The sequence below is a fragment of the Helianthus annuus genome, chromosome 15 (genome assembly GCF_002127325.2).
Source record: "Helianthus annuus cultivar XRQ/B chromosome 15, HanXRQr2.0-SUNRISE, whole genome shotgun sequence".
In the NCBI taxonomy this organism is placed as follows: domain Eukaryota; kingdom Viridiplantae; phylum Streptophyta; class Magnoliopsida; order Asterales; family Asteraceae; genus Helianthus; species Helianthus annuus.
The window spans coordinates 27,706,528-27,731,738 of NC_035447.2; the positions used below are offsets into that span (position 1 = coordinate 27,706,528).

A 25,211-nucleotide genomic window follows, 5' to 3' on the forward strand; every position below is an offset into this window, starting at 1 on the left:
ATGTTTCATAAGGAGACGTGTGTTTGAGGTTCTTTTTTACACACACAATCGTTGCAATTCAAACAGCTTCTTCAGTTTCCACCACCCGTCTATGGAAGTTGCGGTGGCAGCCACAGGCGGCACAGGTAAGCGAAGCCTCCGTCCCCTCCTCCTCCTCGTTCGACGCCATGAATTCCCTGCACCCATCAACCGCGTACCCACCAACGTTGGCTGCATGGTTTCTTTGACACTCACCATATCTCACATGAACCCTCATCGTGTTCGATGAATTAGCAGAATCCGTCGATGGAGACGGTGGCGGTTCTTCTCTTATCAACACTACTCGTCTTTTGGTCATTTGCTTAGAACGAAAGATGTGAGTTTTTTGGTTCATAACAAATCGTTACCCTAAAAGGGATTATTTATAGGCTGTAAAGCTTTTCACTAACCCTAAGAATAATTTGGTTTAGTTTCACTTTTCACCCTTGTTGTTTGATTATATTTTCAATCTTAACCTTACTCTTTATATTAATCGAAATTTGACCTTTGACTTTGTTTGTGAAAATAAGTTAAGTTATATGGCAAGATTGCCGTTTAAGTTATGGTTAGAAGCAGCATGCATGTGTAGTTTCACATGTATGTCATTTTAGCTATCACATGTATATAACAATAACATTCCGTACATGTTTCTTTGTTTAGCCTTTCCTCTTTCTATTAAAAAATCTTTTCTTTTCCTTTTTTTCTTCCTTTTAGCTCTAAACTTTTATAAAACCAATTTTTGAATCCATATATTGCCACTACAGGGAAACACCGTTGGAATAGCGGTGAACATCACCTTCTGATCAGGCAGCGAAATGCCACCGAAGCAGTGGCTGATTTAGCCACATTTTGTGGGTTCCTAGGATCAGAGTTAGTTTGGAAAAAAAATATAGCGAGAATTAGTGAAAACCTTGTATGATTAGGGAAAAATAGTGATAATCTATCGAAAGGAACCCATTAACCGAAGGATTAACCACGAATTACCAATGACTGTCTTCTTGTCTCTTGTTTCACTACCATATCAGCCACTGATCTTTATCAATTTTATACCGCGGTTGTTGATAGTCAGTTTTCTGATAGTGACCGTATATTGACTCAACTCATAATCGGATATACCTACCCAAGATTAACTTTTGATACAAAAAGATAAAAAGATTAGTTGATGTTGTATGTACCCCCTTGAAAACAAAAAGGACTTATCAGTAATATATCCATTCCTTAGACTCCTTGTTATAAATTTAGTAGCTAGTATTAAAAGATATTATTCAAATGCGAACTAAAAGTAGTAATGCCAAAACAATATGCTCTAAAATATATGCTTATAGAAGTTAAAGTTGACAAATAGTGGCTAGGGGGCATGTTATGGGTCCAAGTGTTAACAATTCACTAAGCATAGAAAAGTACCTGATCCTTTCTTTATCAAGGAAAAACAAAACAAAGCTAAAAACAAGTAATAATAGACCTTTCATCATTTAGCTTGTCACAAAGGCCCAAAAATCCTATTAATCTTTGTAACTTGATTGCCCTACTTCGATTTAATCAATTCATGGTGGATGACAAACTTGAAGGAATGAGATGTGACTAGTTGATCTCTTAGGAATATGATTATGACCCATGTCAGGGTGAATCCACCTACATTGGTCAAATGGTACGTGACATCGGTAAACTATTTACGTAGAACAATGACATTTTAAACAGTCATCAACTCATCGTGGTGGCCGGGGGGGGGGGGGGGGAGACTGGACATTTTTTCGAACGAGAAATATAGAAGTTAAAGAAAACATTTTAAGAAATATGAACAAAAAGAAAACATCTTAAGAAAATTCATTAATTATGAAGTATCATGTCTTTTGCTTCAATGGTTCAGTCTGATTTTTAACATATTTTTAAGACGTGGAAAACTTATAGTGACGCCAATAAAAAAATTACTGCAATTGTCACTACCCTTGTTAACCATATGCTAATTAAAAACGTTAACAGATTAATTCAATGTATTTTTTTTTTCTATTCATTATGCTTAAGTGATTGGAATTCATGAATTCTACTAACCCGTATTTCTACTTGGGTTGATGATATATCGCAAGGAAAATGATCTAGATAGAAAAAAGTTTTTCACACTTTTGTTCTTTTTAAGTATATTATTGAGTAGTATGACAATTAAAGCAGTATAATTTAATGTATCAAATGTCAAAATATCCTCTTAGGATTTGACAGTATTTGAATTCTATCTTCAATGAATAATATCAATGGTGATGCTCATTGGGCTTGATTTTCTTTTGAAAGATCATCAAGGTCACATTAATGGGTAGTGGGTAATCTCACCTTTTTAAGTAAATGAAATGACTATAGATAAAGCTTAAAAGAATGTATTATATCAAAATTGTACAACTCTCATGTGATTGTGGCATGTATGCTTACACATTATCATCACCATGATCAAATCGCCTTTAATATATCTCTCTTTAGAGAAATATTCGACTCAAATGGAACTTTTTAAATTCAAAAATAAGTTAATATAGACGTGAATTTTTGCAATTCACTATATTCCTAAATATTTGGTTTTTTCACTTCTTTATTTTTCTTTTTATTTTGTATATATTATCAAAAAAAACCACAACTATTCTTATTTGTTGCTTAACATGTCAGATCTCACCGTGATTCGGATTAGCATTGGCCATTAAAAAGTTAGATCTTCATTTTTATTTTTGGATTTAAGCATTTGTCAATGATCTCAGTAATAACCGACTAACCGACGATCTGATTAGTCTATGGATACATTTTTTTTGAGTTCCCCTTCATCAAATAGAATAGGTTACGTATGAGAGCTACTCTTGATATTTGTCGACAATTTTGTTTATATAAGAACACAAATATGGACAATGACAGATGTGTTTTTGCATGTGTTAGACCACACGACATTTTCTCACATAGTTGTCTTTGGTTTTATTTTGCAACTCCCTAAATAAACGAAAGAGTAAACTACAATTGTGTCCCTAAAGAAAGGGTCATGTATCAATTTGAGTCCCCATTTTGAAGATTTTTGCTTGGCTGATGAGTCCCTGCTTTATTCAGTTCGCTACGATTTAGGTTCTTCTGTCAACTCTAGTTGCTTTGACCATTTGAAAATGGTTGAAAAAACTGTTTTACCCCTAAATATTATAGTGAAAAGACTAATTTACCCCTCATCTTTATAATAATAATAATAATAATAATAATAATAATAATTATTATTATTATTATTATTATTATTATTATTATTATTATTATTATTATTATTATTATTGTCGAATCCCCAAATAATCTCGATCGTCTGATCAAAGAGGTTCGTCTGAATGCTCTTGAATGCCGGAATATTTCTGTAAAACAAAGCACCATCAGCCTCATCACGGAGGACCTGGGAGAGGGACTCCGTGACCAAGCTCCAGCGTTAGAGTAAGAATATGCCGAGGTGAAAAATTAAATTACGACACAATAAATTGGTCAGAGTAAATGGTGTGAATTCCATGTTAGTGTATTCAATGCAAGAAGAATGGTTATTCTTGTATGCCCTAAGTGAGAGTTCTTATGCGTATATCTTATCACTCACCTTTTCCTCTACTTATAACCAGAGAGGTTGCTTATCAGAGTGGGCTCATTCTCTGCCATGAACCGTTGGATCTTTACCGGGCGAAAAGAATGTCTGTCCATTTCCTTTTTCTTAAGATCTCATCCTACTTTACAGTTAATGCTGACTTCTCCTTCAAACCAACTTCGTCGCTTCCGTTCCTCAAGAGTTCGGCCATTTAACGTTGATAGCGAGTCACACTATGCCCGTCCTTGTCGGAACAGTGTTAAGGAAGGCAGAGTTAGGATTTGACCTCTCATCTGTTACCAGCTTTGACTTATTTATTAGAGTAAATTACAAGTTTTGTCCTTTATGTATGTCCCAAATTTCAGACGTTGTCCTTTACCTTTAAAATTGATGACTTTTATCCTTAATGTTTGAAAATTGTCACACCCCAATTTTCCACGTGTCACCGGTGGGCCCGGTGGGGAGTATAGTGACGTAGTTGGCATCATCATAGACAAACAACACAATATATATATGCATAGCGGAAGCAAAGATAGATTCATTTCAACTTTAATAGAGTGTAATATTAAATATCACTAATAGTTGAAACGGATCCACAGGCGGATCAAAATAAAATAAGATATTGTTCAACAGGTTTATTGTCATCCAAGCTTGCGAGACTTATTGTGGACGCTCTAGAAGACAGCCAGCCTATTACGTGTAGTACCTGCACTTAACCTTTTGGGAAAATACGTCAGTTTACATTGGTAAATACAATTTAACTGACTCATTTGAAAATGATTGAAAATTGATTTAAATGCTCAAGGCACAAAACATTTTTATAACTTGGGATAATTATGTTATATAATCTTGTAAAGGATTTACATGTTACTTATGCGTTCAGTAGCCCGGTTCGTGCCGGGTTAAAGATCAATTGACACACCACAATATTGAGTTATACACTTGACAGGTGTACGCCTACACCCCGTGCTCAGGTCGTGGCCATCTCGTAAGATAATGCCGAGGATATCCGGGACATGGTCATTAACCCCCCAAAGGCTTTAAGCAATAAAACACATTCAAAACAAAGCATCTCAATAAATTTAACCTCTACTCGATTAAAGAATTCAATGCCGGACTAAGCGGTATTTTATATACCGTACCCCAAGCCTGTATGGAGAAAATAAGTTAAAAGTATTTACCTTGGTAAGTATAAATCACAACTAGCAAGTGAAGGTAGCTTTTACTGGTTCTTCTATTCTGGAACAAAGGTTTATAATAACCTATTAGATTTCTAACGGGTCTTTATTTAAGCCTAAGCTTAGACCGGTTAGTTTTAAGGACGATACGGTTCAAACGCACGATTAAGCGAAGACCGGATAGAACGTGATTTAGACCCGACAAGTTTGAATACTTGTATAATATGGGTATGATAAATACATTCTGGATTTTGAGTCAAAAAATGATAATGTTTGACCCGTTTTGTTCAATTTATGCAAACTGGTTGCATAAACCGAACCGAACGCTAAAAGAGCGTTACGGGTAACCGTAAGAGTCATATGCAAGTTCCCTGAGATAATATGCTCTAATTATGTCATAATATCAGTAAGTTATGTTCTATTATGCCCCGAATGAATTTAACTCAACTTATGCCTTAGAAGGGCATTTTGGTCATTTAAAAGATTATAAAAGAGTTAAATTTGTAATCTGAGTCGTAGGTCTGATTCATACAGTAAAAATACTTAATTTAACATATTATAACAGTAGGGTATGACCCATATATGAAACTTATCATTTAAAATCAAACTATGCACCTTAGGGGTATTTCGGCAATTTCGCAAGGGCTAAAAGTGTCAAAACTGGAAACCTGAGTTCAAAGACTTATACTTACTGTTATTTTATAAAAATATACTAAGAATATCAGTAGGTGTCAACCTTTTATGTTTAATATGGTTATAGTGCATACTAGGCGTTAAAAACGCTTAAAAAGGCGATTTAGAGCCGTTTCCGGGTTTTCAAAAGAAAGCTGATATTTTTATATTTCCAGAATGCTCAAAATAATTTATTTAACAAATAAAATCAGTAGAAAAAGGTTTGGGGTCAAAAAAGATTTATAAAACTCATTTTATGGCTTAAAAGGGTAAATTCGGTATTTACCGAATTAAACTTAGAGACCTATGATACGATCAGCCAAAAATTAAATAAAAATCTTTAAAAATCCCAAAATATTATATAACATCAGTTGGTAAAAAGTTTGGTATCAAAAAGTGGGTTTAAATAGGTTATATACTAATTACGCCGTTTAAGTAACATAAGGCTTTTAAATTACGATATTGAGCATAACTCTAAAACTGGACCTCAAACTGATATCAAATTTTTGGTTCAAGTTTATAAATCAGCAATAAACATTTCTACTGTCTCGCTTTTTCAAAAATCGCGTTTTATAGCAAAAAGGGCAAAATAGTCATATTTAAGCATAAACCGGTAACATGCATATGAATCGGATAAGTGTTGAACCAAGTTTGTAAAATCTCAGAGAGTTGAACATATATAAAAATGGTCCAAAATAAGCTCCAAGGCAGATCTCAGACATGCATGCACGGATCCGAATTGAGAGTCAAAGAAAAAGTCAATTTATGAGACTTTCGGTTCCGATCCGGGTTTAGACTGAAAATTGTCGAGTTGATCATGATGAAACATGTTCTTACATTAATTACAAAGTTATTTTGATGATCAAACAGGTTGCATGTGATCTACATTGCTATATATGCTAAATTTTGCAAAAACACATTCTGTTGACTTTTTAAGAAAAGCTTTGACTCGACAATCAGCATGCTTAGAGTGGGAATCTGAAAGTACCCTTTTGAGGGTTTGTTACCCACATAAATACCAACTTGTAGGTACTTTCGATTCGAGAAATGACTGAGCCATTTTCGTTTAATCGTAAAGTCAAACTAAATTTACGACGGATTGACTTTCGGTAAATAAACTAAGCTAGAACGAATTAGAGAGGGTTAGGAAAACTTACAAGAGTCCTAATTACGATTATGGATCATTAGAAAGCCTGAGTTTGAACAGAGAGCTTCAGAATTGTGAATGTAAGTGAAGTATCAAATAAACTTACTTCCTTTATATAGTTTTCAGGTCTCCGTAGGATCATGACACTTGTCGGGAGGGGTAATCTGATCAAAACAGGTGTCAAGAGGCCTGATAATTCTGTGGGCAAGCCCCTAGTATTGATTTGGTGGTATTAGAAATCAGATTGTTCATGAAAACAGCAAGAAACAGGCTGTTACCAGCTGTTTGCACGTCTGATCTTCTCATGCGGCCCGCCTGAGAATACCCAGGCCTGTACGCGGGCCGCCTGCAGGTTCATAACAGCAAGCACAGTTCCAGAATTGGCAAAAATGGTCCCTGTGATCTTTAAGGTCATTTAAGGCACGTTTAAGGCCCGTTAACCTCAATTTAAGGCTCCATCATGAAGTTTAAACATATGGGACATGAAACATGTTCAAAAACATGTCGGATGTCGGTTCGTTTGGCCGTACGGTCACGTTGTTTGTCTATTTACGACGAAACACGAACGGACGCTAAAAACGAACCAAACGACGCAACGAAAGGAATTTTATCAAGGCGATCACTAAAATAAAATATTTTAGTGCTTACATAAATTTTTGGGTGTCCGGTGATGTTCAGAATGTGAGATATGCGCGAAAGTGCAAACTTGTGCCCTTTTTGACACTTTTAGTCCCTAAATGACATAAAAGTTTATTTTTGCTCACCGAACACCTCTAAGCCCATATCTAAGCTATACGAAGGATAAATAGGGTATGTTTAACTCCTGGTCATATTCCGGGAAGGTTCGATACCCTACGAATCGGCATACTTTTGCCATTTGACGCAAATAGTCCTTAAATTGCGCAAAGTAGCGCGAAATGCCGTTTAATGTTATTCAAGCCTTCCATGACCCATATTTATCCTTACCAAGCATATACTTAAATATTAATATGCTCTCGTTCGCTTAGATGGTCACCGAAAGGCATAGATTCAAAAGTTGACGCTTTAGGTCCCTCTATTGCGCAAACTTGCGCATCTCATCATTTAATAGCATTGAAGCCTCATCTAATTCATATTAGACATTCTTGAAAGTATTATTAAACATCACGATGCTTCGGATTAGCTAAAAGGTCATTCAGAGGTATAATTAAACATATTGACACTTTTAGCCCCTCTAACTTGCAAAGTTGCGCGTAACTTTACTTATAGGCATAAAAACCTTAGATGGCCATTATTTGGCATTCCCGAGAGTATAATTAAATATTATGAAGCTCCCGGTTTGTTAAAAGGTCACTCAGAGGTAAGAATTAACATGTTGACGCTTTTAACCCCTTTATTGCGCAAACTTTTAATTAATTGCGCAAACGGCTACACTTATACATCAAGTGGCATATTTGTGAATATAAACATCGTAAGAAACTTATTTTAGGTATCTTATCACTTCCAGTCCTTACATAATCAAAGTTTTTTCGATTTTTCGAAAAATTAGTCCCTCAATTTCAGTGTTTGACTTCATTAGGGTTTATTACACGTGTCACTACATCATTGGACGTGATTTTACGAGGTGTTACATCCTCACCCCCTTAAAAGAAATCTCGACCTCGAGATTTGCTAAAATGTTGGAAGTACTTTTTCGCACTTAACGGACTTAACTTCTATAGCATATCTGGAGTCTCTCTAAGCTCCCAAAAGTGACCTTTATAATTGGCACATGTATCCTTTTGGAGCTTCTTAACCTATCGATCCTTAATCGATATAGGTTGTTCATTATATCATGAATCTGCATATCAATATGTGATAATGCTTCTTGACTTATTGGTGAAACATATCCCCAATTCATTAGTATACAATGCATTGTATGCTCCGCCAAGTTCCTTAAATAGGTTTTAGCTTATAAGCTATTTGATCTTGCTACATTCGATTCCTTCGAATGATTTTTATATACAATCAGAGCTTGACTAGCCTGATAATTAACAATTTGGCACACCCTTCCAGAGTGACATCTTTGTTGATCCTTATTCCTTAACAAGGACTTAGGAGGGTTGCTATTCTCATTGATCTTTGCCAAAACTGGCAATCTTACAGATGATCAAGGATTTGTATGATCCTATTCGTTGTTTCCAAGGCGATTTTCAGATCCTGATGATTGGACTTACCAATCTTCTGTCTTACAATAGATGTTTAACATTCCATCTATACAAGGTCTTCAAAAGAGCAGCCTTGATACTTATATATCAATTATTATAGGAAAGCTTTATTTAAGGTGAGATGTTATTCCAACCATTACTTAAAACTAATCTTAAGGGATAGTTAATCCTCACAGTTAGTCGAACAAATCGACGATCCTGGGCAGCTGATGGAAATTCTTAATTGTTGCCTAATTTGGGTTGCGGTATTCAATGCATAAGTAAAATGAACCGTCTTTCTTAATTAACAATACCGAATTCTTAGAATATAGGGTTAGGCTATATGAATTCTTTATTCTCAAAACTTATTTAATTGGGGTTTTGATTCTTCCAATAATGGCACTAGCCGTCTTGGAGATTTCATAAAAAATACAACCCTAAATGGGATATAAATCTTAATTCTACCTGCCTCTCATGAGGTAAACAGGGTAATCAAGATACAATGAGGTTACAGAGATTTTCCAAATCTCAGGCTCCAGTTCATCTGTCATATTCTGTGTCAGATAAGTGACACATTTATGTCACAAGTCCATGAATTCCTTAATCGGGAACATTTACTTTGGCAATTCCATTCTGGATATCTTCCTTGAATACCATTAGTTGACTTTAGTACCATATGACCATCGGAATATCTTTGTGGTCCCATGCATTAAACCTCCATACTGATCAGGCATGGAAGCAATCTATAGAACATATTAAGATACATCAATCCTCATATGGCGCTTTTATCATACCGTCTGGTTTTCGCAATCGATAGAGTTCAAGGAGATATCAACTATATATGCTGACGCACTTCTTCTAGAGAGAGGATACTTCTAGAATTCCATAATTAGAGATTTCTAACAGGAACAGAAGAAATGGTTCTTATAATTTCGCCTGTAAGTTTTACCTTACACTTAATATCTGGGGTTCTTACGGTAAAATTTCTAAAAGTTTGCTAAGCTTAAAATCTTATGAGAGACTTAGCAGTACCTGAATCCAAACGTAACCCTTAACCAAAAGAATCACAATAAGGGTTTATCTGGCGTCATTATTAATGTGAACTGCCTCTAATTATTCATCAGGAAGGTTAAACGCCTCCATTCTTAATCCTTTTAAACTTAGCTATAAGATCTTTGACAATTTGTAGGGCAGTTTCGACCTTGACTGGTTATTCCTTAACCTATAAAACGTGAGTAGCTGAGGTGGATCCATAATGGATTCATAGTAAGCAGGCTTTGAAACCTTAATGTGCCCTCTTATTGCTGATGCTAAATCATAATATATATATATATATATATATATATATATATATATAGTGCATTATGCTTAAATTCTAGGTTAACCGAATAAGAGCACTATTTCAACCAATGAATCAATGTTTGCAACCTACTGCCGATAGTTTATAGCTCTTATGGGGGTCGGAAAAATTCTTATTCCATCTTTTCCACTTCGCAAAGCGGATACCAGGTTTTTCTAATAAGGTCCTTAAAATTTGGACCATCCCATACTGTATAAGGGGACTCCATTAGTGTCCGCACAAATCAAGGGTATTACCACCGAATGATCGTGACGCACACCTTACCGCGTGCTTTCCAGCATAACCACTGTTATACCTAATGGTTTCTACTTCTTTCAATAATTCCTTGCAATCAATGGCCCCCTTTAACTATTGAAGTCTCTTGACTTCCAAGAGACGAAGTACTTTTTAAGTACATCCTAAAAAGAATGGGCTCCTTGCCACATATGATTTTATTTGGGTCATTCTTCGCATATGGAGTATGAATAAAACTCTTATTTTGAGTAGTGACATGTGTTTTAGAGTAAACAACATTTGGCTTCTTGAATCATTTCATGTGTTTTCTCATAACCTTTCTAACAACTGCGTTAACTTTGGTTTTGGAGATTAACTCCTTTAACATTGAGGTTCACTCTTGATGCACCGTTTACATTTGTCGCATCTCTAGCATTGCGACTGTTGTTTGTCTTATATGAGTTTTCCATACTCGAATCTTTTGGTATTAAATACCAAATGTAACAATTTATTGTGTGCATTTCAACAGCTAGTCATCGTTCTGATGACTTATCATACATTAACCATGGTATTATTAAACCATATAAACATTCCTAAGGAGTGTTATTTGATTGTACAACAATCATATTCAGCCTAAGACACAAAAGGATCATTAATGGCCTTTAGGGTTTTGACCGAGTCCATTACCCTTTTAACAGGGGATCAAAATGTCCCAGCTGTCTTTGGCATATAGATGATTTTAGATAGCTCGAAGGCTTGCCATAACGGCTTTCTAAAATATGAAACATTAGTCCGTCAGGAAGGACTTAAATAATCATATGGCGCGAAGGCCTTGTTGCATAAGACGTTATAAGATATGGCAACAAATGCCTGTCATAGAGGACATTAATTTATAATCCGCAATCTTATTAGATTAGGGGCTTTAAGATTTGAATCTAGTTCTTCACCATTGGACAGGGAGTCATAGACTACCATTGTCATCGTCTTGAAAGGCGATTTATTTTGTCACATAGGCAAATCCTAGGACATCATTAAGGGATGTTTACATATATACATATATGTATATATATAATTATCATCATTGAGTATATCAGTCATGATCTTATCGATCTCATAGACTTTAAGGCTTGGGCATTGCCCATCACCTTCGACGATGTACCACAATGGTCATATCTGATAATGTCTCTAATGGACAATATAATATATAACCCGTGGGTGATATAGATCCTATCGGTGATTCAGGATAACACCCTGAAGGGTAGTACAATAAACACACTTATATATAGGAAGTACCAGCAGCGTATCCACCATGTGTTTATTGTATTACTCTAGTTTCGCTATCTAAATCACCGTCAAGATGCATATAATCATAACCATTGAGTCGGAAAGTACTTCTTGAAATCTCCTTATGAAGATAGGAAGGCTCAAGACTGTACTTCGAATATCCTATAAAATAATATGATCATCTTATCAGATGATATTAGTCATGATCGCACTGATCATATAGATTGTTAGGGTTGGGTATAACCCACCACTTTGAACAGGGGATCATAAAGACCACCATTAGCTTTGTCCTATCTTAAATAGAACAAAGTATAGCCCGTAGGCTTTTCATCACTAGGGATGTTAATATTATGGTGACCATACTGATGATACTGGTCAGGATCGCATTGATCATATAGACTATGGGATTTGAGCATAGCTCACCCACTTGGGCAAAGAATTATAAAAGATTACAATTGCCTTGTCACTATTGGACAATATATTATATCCCGTAGGGAAAATATCACTAAGCGATGTTAAATAACATGATCATCATATTAGATGATATTAGTCATGATCGCATTGATCTTATAGACTATTATGTTTGGACCTAGTCCAATATTTTTAGACAGGGAGTCGTAGACCACAACCGTCGTGTTGTCTTATTGGACCATAAGTTTAGCCCGTAAGCACTTCATCACTAACGGATGTTTATAATTTTATCATCTTATTGGATGACATAAGCCATGATTCCTAATTGCTAGGCTAGACAAGAGAATTGGAAGAATCCAATATAAGGATAACTGTTGTGATTTTTCGAATCACATTTGTCAAGAGTGCTAACACGTTCTTAGGTGTTAACAAGGATCTGAATCCCTTGAGTAGATTTCACCATCTTGGCCACGTAGGCGAGGTCTCACCTTTAAGATTCTTTTTAAAATGCATACTGACAGGGAAGGAAGGATATTTATTTTATTCAGGATTTTTGTCATAAATCCTAATTTATAAGTTAATAATAGCACAAATGGCCTAGTCGCGTAGACAAGTTAGATTTTTAAGCCATGATTTCAGAGAATCGTGGCATTAAGGTTTGAATCAAAGTTCATTACCTTTTCCTGACAGGGAGCTGTAGGCTACCACTGCCTTTAGTCTTATAGGACATTAACTATAGCCCGTAGGCACTTCCCTTATAAGGGATGTTTATTACGGGATTGCCCCTTAGGGAAAATCATTAATCATGGTAAGCAGAGACCATATTTGGTTAATTTATCAATCATATTTAAGATTTCTATAATAATTTATCCTAATTATAAAACAATAACAGTTTTATTTGTGGCACAAAAGGCCTAGTCACATGGACAATTTAATTTATAAGTTATGGTTTCAGAGAATCAAAACATGAAGGTTTGAACCTAGTTCATTACCTTTCTCTGACAGGGAGTCATCGCTACCACTGTCTTTTGGCTCATATGGAAATAAGCAGGACCCGTAGGCACTATATTACCACGTATGGTAAAAATATGATCATCTTAATTGATGACCTAAACCCATGATTCAGAGATCATAAGATTGGGTTAGGAATCTTCAGAAAGATCCTTTTATATAAAAGTGACGTGTGTGATTTTAATGGATCATGTCTGCCAGGAGTGTTAACATGGTTTCTGATGTTAACAGGGATACGAATCCTTTAAACAGGTCTTACCATCTTGGCCCGGTCTTATAATTGACCCGAAGGCTAGGTTTCACTCTTAAGATTCTTAGTTTATACTTAACGCAGAACAAATTTTAAATTGAAATGTTAATAAGGATCTGAATCTAAATTGAGGAACTGCCATCTTGGCCGGGTCTTAATATGACACGAGGCTAGGTCTTGTCCTTTTAGATTTTGCCATTTTATTATAATGGTAGATCTTGCAAAAGGAATGTTATTTTAATTTATTTCATATATTATATTCATATATATTGAATAAACGAAATTTTGATAAAGCATTCCAATGATTCTGAAAATACTGAATTGCCCAAAAAGGGACTTAAAAGAAATGATGTTGTCCTCAAAGAGACTGAAAGATAAAAATGTCCTTACAAGGACTTACTAAGGAAACGAACTTCAGCAAAATGAATTTCTTCTTTATTTTATTTCTGAATGCCTTCTTATCGGTTGTACATTAATCCTAGTCGCAATACGAAGCTCGGCCTTTCCTAGGCTTCAAATGGGGAGAAATTTCACTACAGCTCCTTGCTTGGCGACATGTTAAAATATATATAATTGAAAGTAACAATCCTCTGAATAGAGTCGAGAGTATTCCTATGTTAAGTCTAGACTCGGAAGGTCAAAGAATGTGCTATCGTGTCATTGAGATTAAACACGAAAAGCTAGTGTTTAATTCACTCAATGTTGGCTCTGATACCAACCTGTCACACCCCAATTTTCCACGTGTCACCGGTGGGCCCGGTGGGGAGTATAGTGACGTAGTTGGCATCATCATAGACAAACAACACAATATATATATGCACAGCGGAAGCAAAGATAGATTCATTTCAACTTTAATAGAGTGTAATATTAAATATCACTAATAGTTGAAACGGATCCACAGGCGGATCAAAATAAAATAAGATATTGTTCAACAGGTTTATTGTCATCCAAGCTTGCGAGACTTATTGTGGACGCTCTAGAAGACAGCCAGCCTATTACGTGTAGTACCTGCACTTAACCTTTTGGGAAAATACTTCAGTTTACACTGGTAAATACAATTTAACTGACTCATTTGAAAATGATTGAAAATTGATTTAAATGCTCAAGGCACAAAACATTTTTATAACTTGGGATAATTATGTTATATAATCTTGTAAAGGATTTACATGTTACTTATGCGTTCAGTAGCCCGGTTCGTGCCAGGTTAAAGATCAATAGACACACCACAATATTGAGTTATACACTTGACAGGTGTACGCCTACACCCCGTGCTCAGGTCGTGGCCATCTCGTAAGATAATGCCGAGGATATCCGGGACATGGTCATTAACCCCCCAAAGGCTTTAAGCAATAAAACACATTCAAAACAAAGCATCTCAATAAATTTAACCTCTACTCGATTAAAGAATTCAATGCCGGACCAAGCGGTATTTTATATACCGTACCCCAAGCCTGTATGGAGAAAATAAGTTAAAAGTATTTACCTTGGTAAGTATAAATCACAACTAGCAAGTGAAGGTAGCTTTTACTGGTTCTTCTATTCTGGAACAAAGGTTTATAATAACCTATTAGATTTCTAACGGGTCTTTATTTAAGCCTAAGCTTAGACCGGTTAGTTTTAAGGACGATACGGTTCAAACGCACGATTAAGCGAAGACCGGATAGAACGTGATTTAGACCCGACAAGTTTGAATACTTGTATAATATGGGTATGATAAATACATTCTGGATTTTGAGTCAAAAAATGATAATGTTTGACCCGTTTTGTTCAATTTATGCAAACTGGTTGCATAAACCGAACCGAACGCTAAAAGAGCGTTACGGGTAACCGTAAGAGTCATATGCAAGTTCCCTGAGATAATATGCTCTAATTATGTCATAATATCAGTAAGTTATGTTCTATTATGCCCCGAATGAATTTAACTCAACTTATGCCTTAGAAGGGCATTTTGGTCATTTAAAAGATTATAAAAGAGTTAAATTTGTAATCTGAGTCGTAGATCTGATTCATACAGTAAAAATACTTAATTTAACATATTATAACAGTAGGGTATGACCCATATATGAAACTTATCATTTAAAATCAAACTATGCACCTTAGGGGTATTTCGGCAATTTTGCAAGGGCTAAAAGTGTCAAAATTGGAAAGCTGAGTTCAAAGACTTATACTTACTGTTATTTTATAAAAATATACTAAGAATATCAGTAGGTGTCAACCTTTTATGTTTAATATGGTTATAGTGCATACTAGGCGTTAAAAACGCTTAAAAAGGCGATTTAGAGCCGTTTCTGGGTTTTCAAAAGAAAGCTGATATTTTTATATTTCCAGAATGCTCAAAATAATTTATTTAACAAATAAAATCAGTAGAAAAAGGTTTGGGGTCAAAAAAGATTTATAAAACTCATTTTATGGCTTAAAAGGGTAAATTCGGTATTTACCGAATTAAACTTAGAGACCTATGATACGATCAGCCAAAAATTAAATAAAAATCTTTAAAAATCCCAAAATATTATATAACATCAGTTGGTAAAAAGTTTGGTATCAAAAAGTGGGTTTAAATAGGTTATATACTAATTACGCCGTTTAAGTAACATAAGGCTTTTAAATTACGATATTGAGCATAACTCTAAAACTGGACCTCAAACTGATATCAAATTTTTGGTTCAAGTTTATAAATCAGCAATAAACATTTCTACTCTCTCGCTTTTTCAAAAATCGCGTTTTATAGCAAAAAGGGCAAAATAGTCATATTTAAGCATAAACCGGTAACATGCATATGAATCGGATAAGTGTTGAACCAAGTTTGTAAAATCTCAGAGAGTTGAACATATATAAAAATGGTCCAAAATAAGCTCCAAGGCAGATCTCAGACATGCATGCACGGATCCGAATTGAGAGTCAAAGAAAAAGTCAATTTATGAGACTTTCGGTTCCGATCCGGGTTTAGACTGAAAATTGTCGAGTTGATCATGATGAAACATGTTCTTACATTAATTACAAAGTTATTTTGATGATCAAACAGGTTGCATGTGATCTACATTGCTATATATGCTAAATTTTGCAAAAACACATTTGTTGACTTTTTAAGAAAAGCTTTGACTCGACAATCAGCATGCTTAGAGTGGGATCTGAAAATACCCTTTTGAGGGTTTGTTACCCACATAAATACCAACTTGTAGGTACTTTCAATTCGAGAAATGACTGAGCCATTTTCATTTAATCGTAAAGTCAAACTAAATTTACGACGGATTGACTTTCGGTAAATAAACTAAGCTAGAACGAATTAGAGAGGGTTAGGAAAACTTACAAGAGTCCTAATTACGATTATGGATCATTAGAAAGCCTGAGTTTGAACAGAGAGCTTCAGAATTGTGAATGTAAGTGAAGTATCAAATAAACTTACTTCCTTTATATAGTTTTCAGGTCTCCGTAGGATCATGACACTTGTCGGGAGGGGTAATCTGATCAAAACAGGTGTCAAGAGGCCTGATAATTCTGTGGGCAAGCCCCTAGTATTGATTTGGTGGTATTAGAAATCAGATTGTTCATGAAAACAGCAAGAAACAGGCTGTTACCAGCTGTTTGCATGCCTGATATTCTCATGCGGCCCGCCTGAGAATACTCAGGCCTGTACGCGGGCCGCCTGCAGGTTCATAACAGCAAGCACAGTTCCAGAATTGGCAGAAATGGTCCCTGTGATCTTTAAGGTCATTTAAGGCACGTTTAAGGCCCGTTAACCTCAATTTAAGGCTCCATCATGAAGTTTAAACATAGGGGACATGAAACATGTTCAAAAACATGTCGGATGTCGGTTCGTTTGGCCGTACGGTCACGTTGTTTGTCTATTTACGACGAAACACGAACGGACGCTAAAAACGAACCAAACGACGCGACGAAAGGAATTTTATCAAGGCGATCACTAAAATAAAATATTTTAGTGCTTACATAAATTTTTGGGTGTCCGGTGATGTTCAGAATGTGAGATATGCGCGAAAGTGCAAACTTGTGCCCTTTTTGACACTTTTAGTCCCTGAATGACATAAAAGTTTATTTTTGCTCACCGAACACCTCTAAGCCCATATCTAAGCTATACGAAGGATAAATAGGGTATGTTTAACTCCTGGTCATATTCCGGAAGGTTTGATACCCTACGAATCGGCATACTTTTGCCATTTGACGCAAATAGTCCTTAAATTGCGCAAAGTAGCGCGAAATGCCGTTTAATGTTATTCAAGCCTTCCATGACCCATATTTATCCTTACCAAGCATATACTTAAATATTAATACGCTCTCGTTCGCTTAGATGATCACCGAAAGGCATAGATTCAAAAGTTGACGCTTTAGGTCCCTCTATTGCGCAAACTTGCGCATCTCATCATTTAATAGCATTGAAGCCTCATCTAATCCATATTAGACATTATTGAAAGTATTATTAAACATCACGATGCTTCGGATTAGCTAAAAGGTCATTCAGAGGTATAATTAAACATATTGACACTTTTAGCCCCTCTAACTTGCAAAGTTGCGCGTAACTTTACTTATAGGCATAAAAACCTTAGATGGCCATTATTTGGCATTCCCGAGAGTATAATTAAATATTATGAAGCTCCCGGTTTGTTAAAAGGTCACTCAGAGGTAAGAATTAACATGTTGACGCTTTTAACCCCTTTATTGCGCAAACTTTTAATTAATTACGCAAACGGCTACACTTATACATCAAGTGGCATATTTGTGAATATAAACATCGTAAGAAACTTATTTTAGGTATCTTATCACTTCCAGTCCTTACATAATCAAAGTTTTTTCGATTTTTCGAAAAATTAGTCCCTCAATTTCAGTGTTTGACTTCATTAGGGTTTATTACACGTGTCACTACATCATTGGACGTGATTTTACGAGGTGTTACAAAAATGTAGCACGTTATGTCCTTTATGGCAAACCCAGTTATAATTTTCAGTTAAATTAAGTCATGTGCAGTGCACATGAGGGTAGAAATGTCATTTCTCCTCCCACTTGTCTTTCCCCCTTATTTAATACCCTGATATACCCCAATCGTTTCACTTATTCACATTCATCATCCCTCACCTTTCAATTTTAGGGTTTTAGCAATTGAAGAACGATGATCAGAATTCCAATGTCGCACGATGAAGAAGGTTGGTTTATCAGGGTTAATCTTGCCACTGAAAGTGTCGTTGAACTGTATGGTAAGTTATAAACTCCGTTCATAACCCTAGTTTCGATTTTTGGGATAATTAAATTACGTTGATCATGAGTTTATTAATAACATCACCTCCTGGACGCACATATGTAGGAGGTAAGATCAGTTATGTTGACTTGATAGATATTGATAATTTTTCTATACATGAAGTCGATCTTATGTTGGATCAGTTAGGGTATAATAGCTTGAACCCAATGTATTACCAGTTTTTAAATCCTGAAAAACCCTAGACGATGGTCTTGAACACCTAAGCAGTGATCAAGACTGTCTGAACTTGGCTAGGTATGTTGAAATGCACAAGATTATCAATGTATATACCAACATGAAGGAACTGTTTAGCTCACCTAGTAAACCTAGCATCACCATTGAAGAGATAGTTGAAATTGGACCGTATGCCATAGTTCCTATGAAGGAAAATGCAAATGTTGGACATAATATTGGCCACGGGGAATCCAGCAGGGAGGTGCCAGTTAATGTGGTAGATGAAATGGATGTTAGGCAATATGATTCTGTAAAGAAAGCATGGGTTGAGACTGAAGTGAATGTTACTGAGGATAGGGATGTTAGTGAGGATAGGAATGATGATGGTATTGAACATATGCATGATAATGGTAGTGAGGATAGGAGCGATAATGGTAGTGAAGATAGGAGTGATAATGATAGTGTGGGTGCTTTGGAGACATGATGTGGCTGCAATTTGGTAGAAAGTTGCTAATGGAGGCAGGGTGGGTGCTTTGGAGAGCTGGGTACATCCGGTTTATACGATGGAAAGGTGGAAACAGGTGTACTCTTTTAGGGTGAACCTTATCAATGGTAGGACTTTATGGACAAAGGTACATGCTCCTACAACAATTACACCCCCAAAATACCACACCCAGGTTGGTAGACCAAATAAGTTGAGGCAAAGATCTGTAGTAGAGCTTGAAGAGATGACCCAATCAGGAAGGCTGTCCAAAAAACACACTAAAGGGGTATGTTCAAAGTGTAAGAAGACAGGATATAATTCCAGGACTTGCAAGGGTCAAGGTGAAGCTGTGAAGACTGGCAAATCAGGGAAGAGTGGGAAGGCAGGGAAGAGTAGGAAGGCAGCAGCAAAGTGAACTTGTGTTTATGTGCTTTTGAACTTGTTTTATGGCTTTTGAACTTGTTTTATGTCTTTTGGAACTTGTGGTTGCTACTTTTTAGATGTTTGTGAACTTTTGGTAGTTACTTTAGGTGTTTGTGAACTGGTGGTTATTTTGGGAACATAAATCAGGTTTGGTTATAATATGGTAAGAAGTTATGGTGTTTTGGTCATTTTCTTTTGGACATTTTGATTGTCATTTGCATTACTATAAAGTTTGGTCATTTTGAATGTCAATTGCACTTCGTTTGGTCATTACAGGTTATGGTCATTATGGCCATTTACAGTTTGTTTGGGTCATCTTGTTTTGGTCAGTTTGTTTTGGTAATTTTGTTTTGGTCAATTACAATGAAAACTGCAAACTGAACATTCCACTTTGCCATTCATACACATCACAAATACTGCACATAACATATAACTCACTAAAAAGCTAAAAATACATCACAAACTTAGATCTTGTCAGTCAAAATTAGATCTTGTCATTTTACACATACTGCACATCACAAATAACACCCTAAAATGCCAGAACATACATCACAAAACAGATCCAACTACAAACCAAATACTTTTTCAATTTTCTTGACTTTGCTTCAGTATCTTTCACTTTGGTCAAAAGCAACCAGTTTGATTGTTCCAGCTTCATGTTTTCTTATTGCAGCTTCATGTTATCCGATTCCAAGTTGTTCTTAGCCCTAAGCAGTCCAGGTATGATATCTATGCACCTTTGGCACCTTTCCTGATCGAACCATCCAAGAAGTGGACAATTTGAACCCTACATTTTACCAAATCAAAACATTAAAGTAAAAAACGACATTACCTTTCCTGATCGAACCATCCAGCCATGAGTTAAACATTACATGGACAGGACAAGAATAAAAACGACGACCAGGATTCTTCTTTGTCCATGAAGTTTGCATTATCACTTCCCTTCCACAATGGCAGTTGACCATGGCGACGAACCCTAATTTGATGGGTGATGATGAACCCTGATTTGCAAAGGTGAAAGGATTGGGATGTTATCAGGTTGTTAAATAAGGGGGAAAGACAAGTGGGAGATGAAATGACATTTCTACCATCATGTGCACTGCACATGACTTAATTTTACTAAAAATTATAACTGGATTTGCCATAAAGGACATAATGTGCAACAGTTTCAAACATTAAGTACAAAAGTCATCAGTTTTAAAGGTAAAGGACAGCGCCTGAAATTTGGGACAAACATAAAGGACAAAACTTGTAATTTACTCTATTTATTATAATAGGCCTGTCTTTTGCCTTGGGCCTAATACTTTGTTTTACCATATTGGTAGGACTCGCATAACGAGTCAACCCGATCTGTTAAGACACGAACATGATAAGACACGAACCCGAAACACGTAAACACGAATACAACACGAAATCTTATCGTGTCAGATTCTCGAAACACGGACACGAACCTGTTAATAAACAGGTTACACGAAACGCCATGTTTAGACACGGAAAAATTACCAACGCATCATACGACCTATTTAAGACACGAGCACGACCTGTTAAAACACGAACACGACCTGTTTAAGACACGAAAACGACCCAATTGGGGAAGTTGTGAACCGAATTGGTAATGGTGGTATTTGTGAGAGAGATTTAAAAATTAGGGGTTGGATTGTCGAAAAAGAATCGCGTGTGTTTGTGTATAATTCATCAAAGTCCCACGACTGATGAACCCATGTCCACACCCACATATAATATTTTTAAATTTTTAATTATTAATATGTACTTAACGGAACTGATGAACCCATGTCCACACCCACATATAATAGTTTTAAATTTTTAATTATTAATATGTACTTAACGGGTCTTAACAGGTTAACGAGTTTTAACTTGTTTAGACACGAAACCTGTTAAGGTCTTATCGTGTCGACCTGTTTTAGACACGAAACCTGTTAAGCTCAAACACGAAACATGATAACTTCGTGTAGGTTCGTGTCGTGTTAGCGTGTTCGTGCCAGAATTTCCAGCCCTACATATTGGGCCTAGTAAAGATAAGAGGAAATAAGCCCAGGCGAGAGGCTCGATGGCTCAACTCTATTATCATTATTATTATTATTATTATTATTATTATTATTATTATTATTATTATTATTATTATTATTATTATTATTATTATTATTATGACATTCATTCATCATCATCATCATTTCATGACATTCATCCACCACCATCATCATCATCATTGTTCAAAGCCTCTTTTCATTTTATCATGAGATCATCTCATAAAAAACCCAACAAACCATACAAACAAACACCTCAAACAAGATTCACAAACCATCATCATCATTATCAAGATTCACCAACCATAACACCCACCGCCATTCTCATCATCATCTTCAAATCTCCCCCAGTCGATTATAATCAAATCACAATTAACCAAAAAACACACAAACAAACAATCAACACACACTACATCTCATCGTTCAACAAAAACCTAAACGATAATTAACATCCGCACGAGTTCAATCATAGAACACTAAAACATTGAATCAAATGGAATCAAATCAGATTATGGGTTTTACATTAGATCTGGGTTCTGTTAGATATTTTAGTCTAATCGGGATTGACTTGGTGATCAAAGCGAATAATAATACACATCAAGCAATTTAGGAGGGGCGGGAGTGCACGCTTGTTTGAGTTATTATAATTCGAAGTGTACGGGCGGAGCCCAAACTCTACGGGGGTTCCAAGGGGGCAATGCCCCCTTGGCGGGGGTCTGGGGCAGCGCCCCTAGGAGCAGGGTCCAAGGGGCGGCAGCCCCTGGTGGGGTCCAAGGGGCAGAGCCCCTGGCTGGGGTTTAGTTGCATCAGCAAATTTTGTTTTCTGGAAAATGCCATAATTTCGAAGCTTCAAAATAATGGAATTTAAGAGGCAGTTTTGTCGTAAATATTGAGATGACTGCCATTAGGCAGTTAATCATCCCTAACCCAAATTCGTAGACAGTTTGATCACAATTTCCTGGTCAGACGAATTCTCCACACACATACACTTTTTCAATTTATCGAAAATCAGAGTTGTATCCGCTTAAATTATTCAGGAGAACCACCGAAATAATTTGATCTGAGAGTGATTACACGCCTCTCTGATCATCCGGTTTCTGAAAATTCACCAACAAAGATCAAATTAATTTCTGTGATGATGGCAAGCGGATCGATGAAGGACGTGACAAGCAAGTTTGACAAACTGGAGAAGTTCGATGGGCAGGACTTCCGAAGATGGCAGCAGAAGATGTCTCACAACGTTGAAGGTGGTGTACGTGTTGACTACTCCAATCCCGGAGATACTGGAGGAGGGCAATCTGGAGCAGATCAAAAAGAGGTCGAAGTGGGAGAACGACAATTACATATGCCTTGGCCACATTCTGAATGGTATGTTTGATCTCTTATTTGATGTTTATCAAAACGTAGAAACCGCAAAGTTACTGTGGGACATTTTAGAAGCCAAATACATGGCAGAAGATTCTTCTAGTAAGAAGTTTCATGTTAGTAATTTTTACAATTACAAATGGTTGATTCAAGGCCCGTCATGGAACAATACAATGAATTGTTACTAATCCCGGGGCAATATGTCCAAGATGACATGAAGATGGATGACTCCATCTCAGTTTCAAGTATCATTGATAAGTTACCTCATTCCTGGAAAGATTTTAAACATAATCTGAAACATCAGAAAGGAGAGGTAACTTTGGTTGAACTTGGAAGCCACTTCAGAATTAAAGAAGGCTTGAGAGCACAAGAAAAATTGTTGGTCAATGATGAAAAGAAACAGGATGGAACGTCTTCTTTGAACATGGTTATGACGGGTGAATCATCCAAAGGAAACAGTAAGTTCAAAGGGAAACGAAAGTTTCAAGGGAACAACAATTCGGGTCAAAACAAAAAGCCGAATTACCCTTGCTGAAAGTGTGGTAAGGTTGGTCATGTTAGGAGGGACTATAAATTGATGATGAATGGCAACAAGTTTGGTTCAAAGAACAAGAATGAGGCTGCTTCTAGCGGGTCTAAGGATCTGGGCAAGCAAGGTCAGAATTTAGTACAATTTAATAATTCGGTTCAGAATTATGTATCACTAATTTCTGAAACATTTTATGTGCAGGATGATGATATTGCTTGGTGGGTTGATTCGGGTGCAACAAGCCATGTATGCAAGGATCTTTCGTTGGTTCAAAGACTTTCAACTAATAAAAGACGATCTATCATTAAGATGGGAAATGTTGCAACTGAACCAATCAAAGGAATAGGAACCGTGAATCTTGTTTTCACTTCTGGAAAATCTTTACTTTTGAACAATGTTTTATATGTGCCCGGAATTCGAAAGAATATGTTAACTGGCATTGTGTTGAATAATTGTAGGTACAAACAAGTATTGGAAAGTGACAAGTATATCTTGTCAAGACATGTTACCTTTGTAGGTTTCGGTTATATATGTAATGGTATGTTTATGGGAATGTTGATGTCTCTTTAATGAATGAATCTGTTTGTGTTGCTTCAACTAGTAATGTTAATGACATAGCTTCAACTAGTAATAGTAACACCTTGGCTGATTCGGATTTATGGCATGCTAGGCTAGGACATGTACATTATAAAAGGATTAAGGAAATGTCTAAAATGAGCTTAATTCCACCTATTAACATAAACAATGATAAATGCCATATTTGTAAGTTGAATAAGATAACTAAAAAGCCTTTCATGCAACATGTTCATAGGGAAAGTAAAATGTTAGATTTGCTACATAGCGATCTATATGACTTTCATGCTACACCATCACTAGGTAACAAAAAGTATGTAGTAACGTTCATAGATGATGCTACTAGATTCTGCCCTATGTGTATTTGTTGCATGCTAAAGATCAAGCTCTTGAAAAGTTTAAGATCTATAAACAAGAGGTAGAGCTTCATCGGAGTGGGTTGATCAAAACCCTACATACGGACAGTGGTGGTGAGTATTTTGATCCAGTGTATTTCCAATCGACTGGAATAATATACCATACCACAGCTCCTTACAGAACAGAACAAAATAGTGTGGTAGAAAGGAAGAATTGGACTCTAAAGGAAATGGTCAATACCATATTGTCCTATTCGGGGCGAAGTGAGGGTTTTTGGGGTAAGGCTATGTTGACAGCCTGCTATTTGCTAAATAAGGTTCCAAATAAAAGGAATAAGACCACCCCTTTTGATCTTTGGTATAAAAATTATGGTTGCATACATGTTACATACTTGAAAATGTGCTAAAAGTGGAAGTTATGGCTTAAAATAATAAGAATATCAAAGTTCAAGGGCCAAAATGCAATAAATCAAACTTGTGGCTGATAAAGTGGGACGCCACAGGGCGCAATACCCTAAGCCTTATCTATCGTGGCCCATGAACCCCTTAATCCGCAGAATGTTGTTTTCCTTTCACGGATTGGCCATCTTTTCCCACCTTTTTTCTTCCCCAATCACCTTTAAACCTCTTTAAACTCTCAACACTAATCCACCACTATATAAACAAGCTTCCTTCCTCCCATTTCCACTTTCCCAACTCACTTATACTCTCAAAATGCTCCCAATTCAGCTGGAAAT

General features: G+C 36.2%; 1 long non-coding RNA gene across 1 annotated transcript; it reads left to right on the plus strand.

Moving 5' to 3' along the window:
- Window positions 1-24,130, plus strand: LOC118487176. Its single transcript, XR_004880642.1, has 3 exons — window positions 1-355; window positions 18,379-23,672; window positions 23,747-24,130. It is a non-coding gene; the product is annotated as an uncharacterized LOC118487176 (long non-coding RNA).
- Window positions 24,131-25,211: the final 1,081 nt, after the last annotated feature.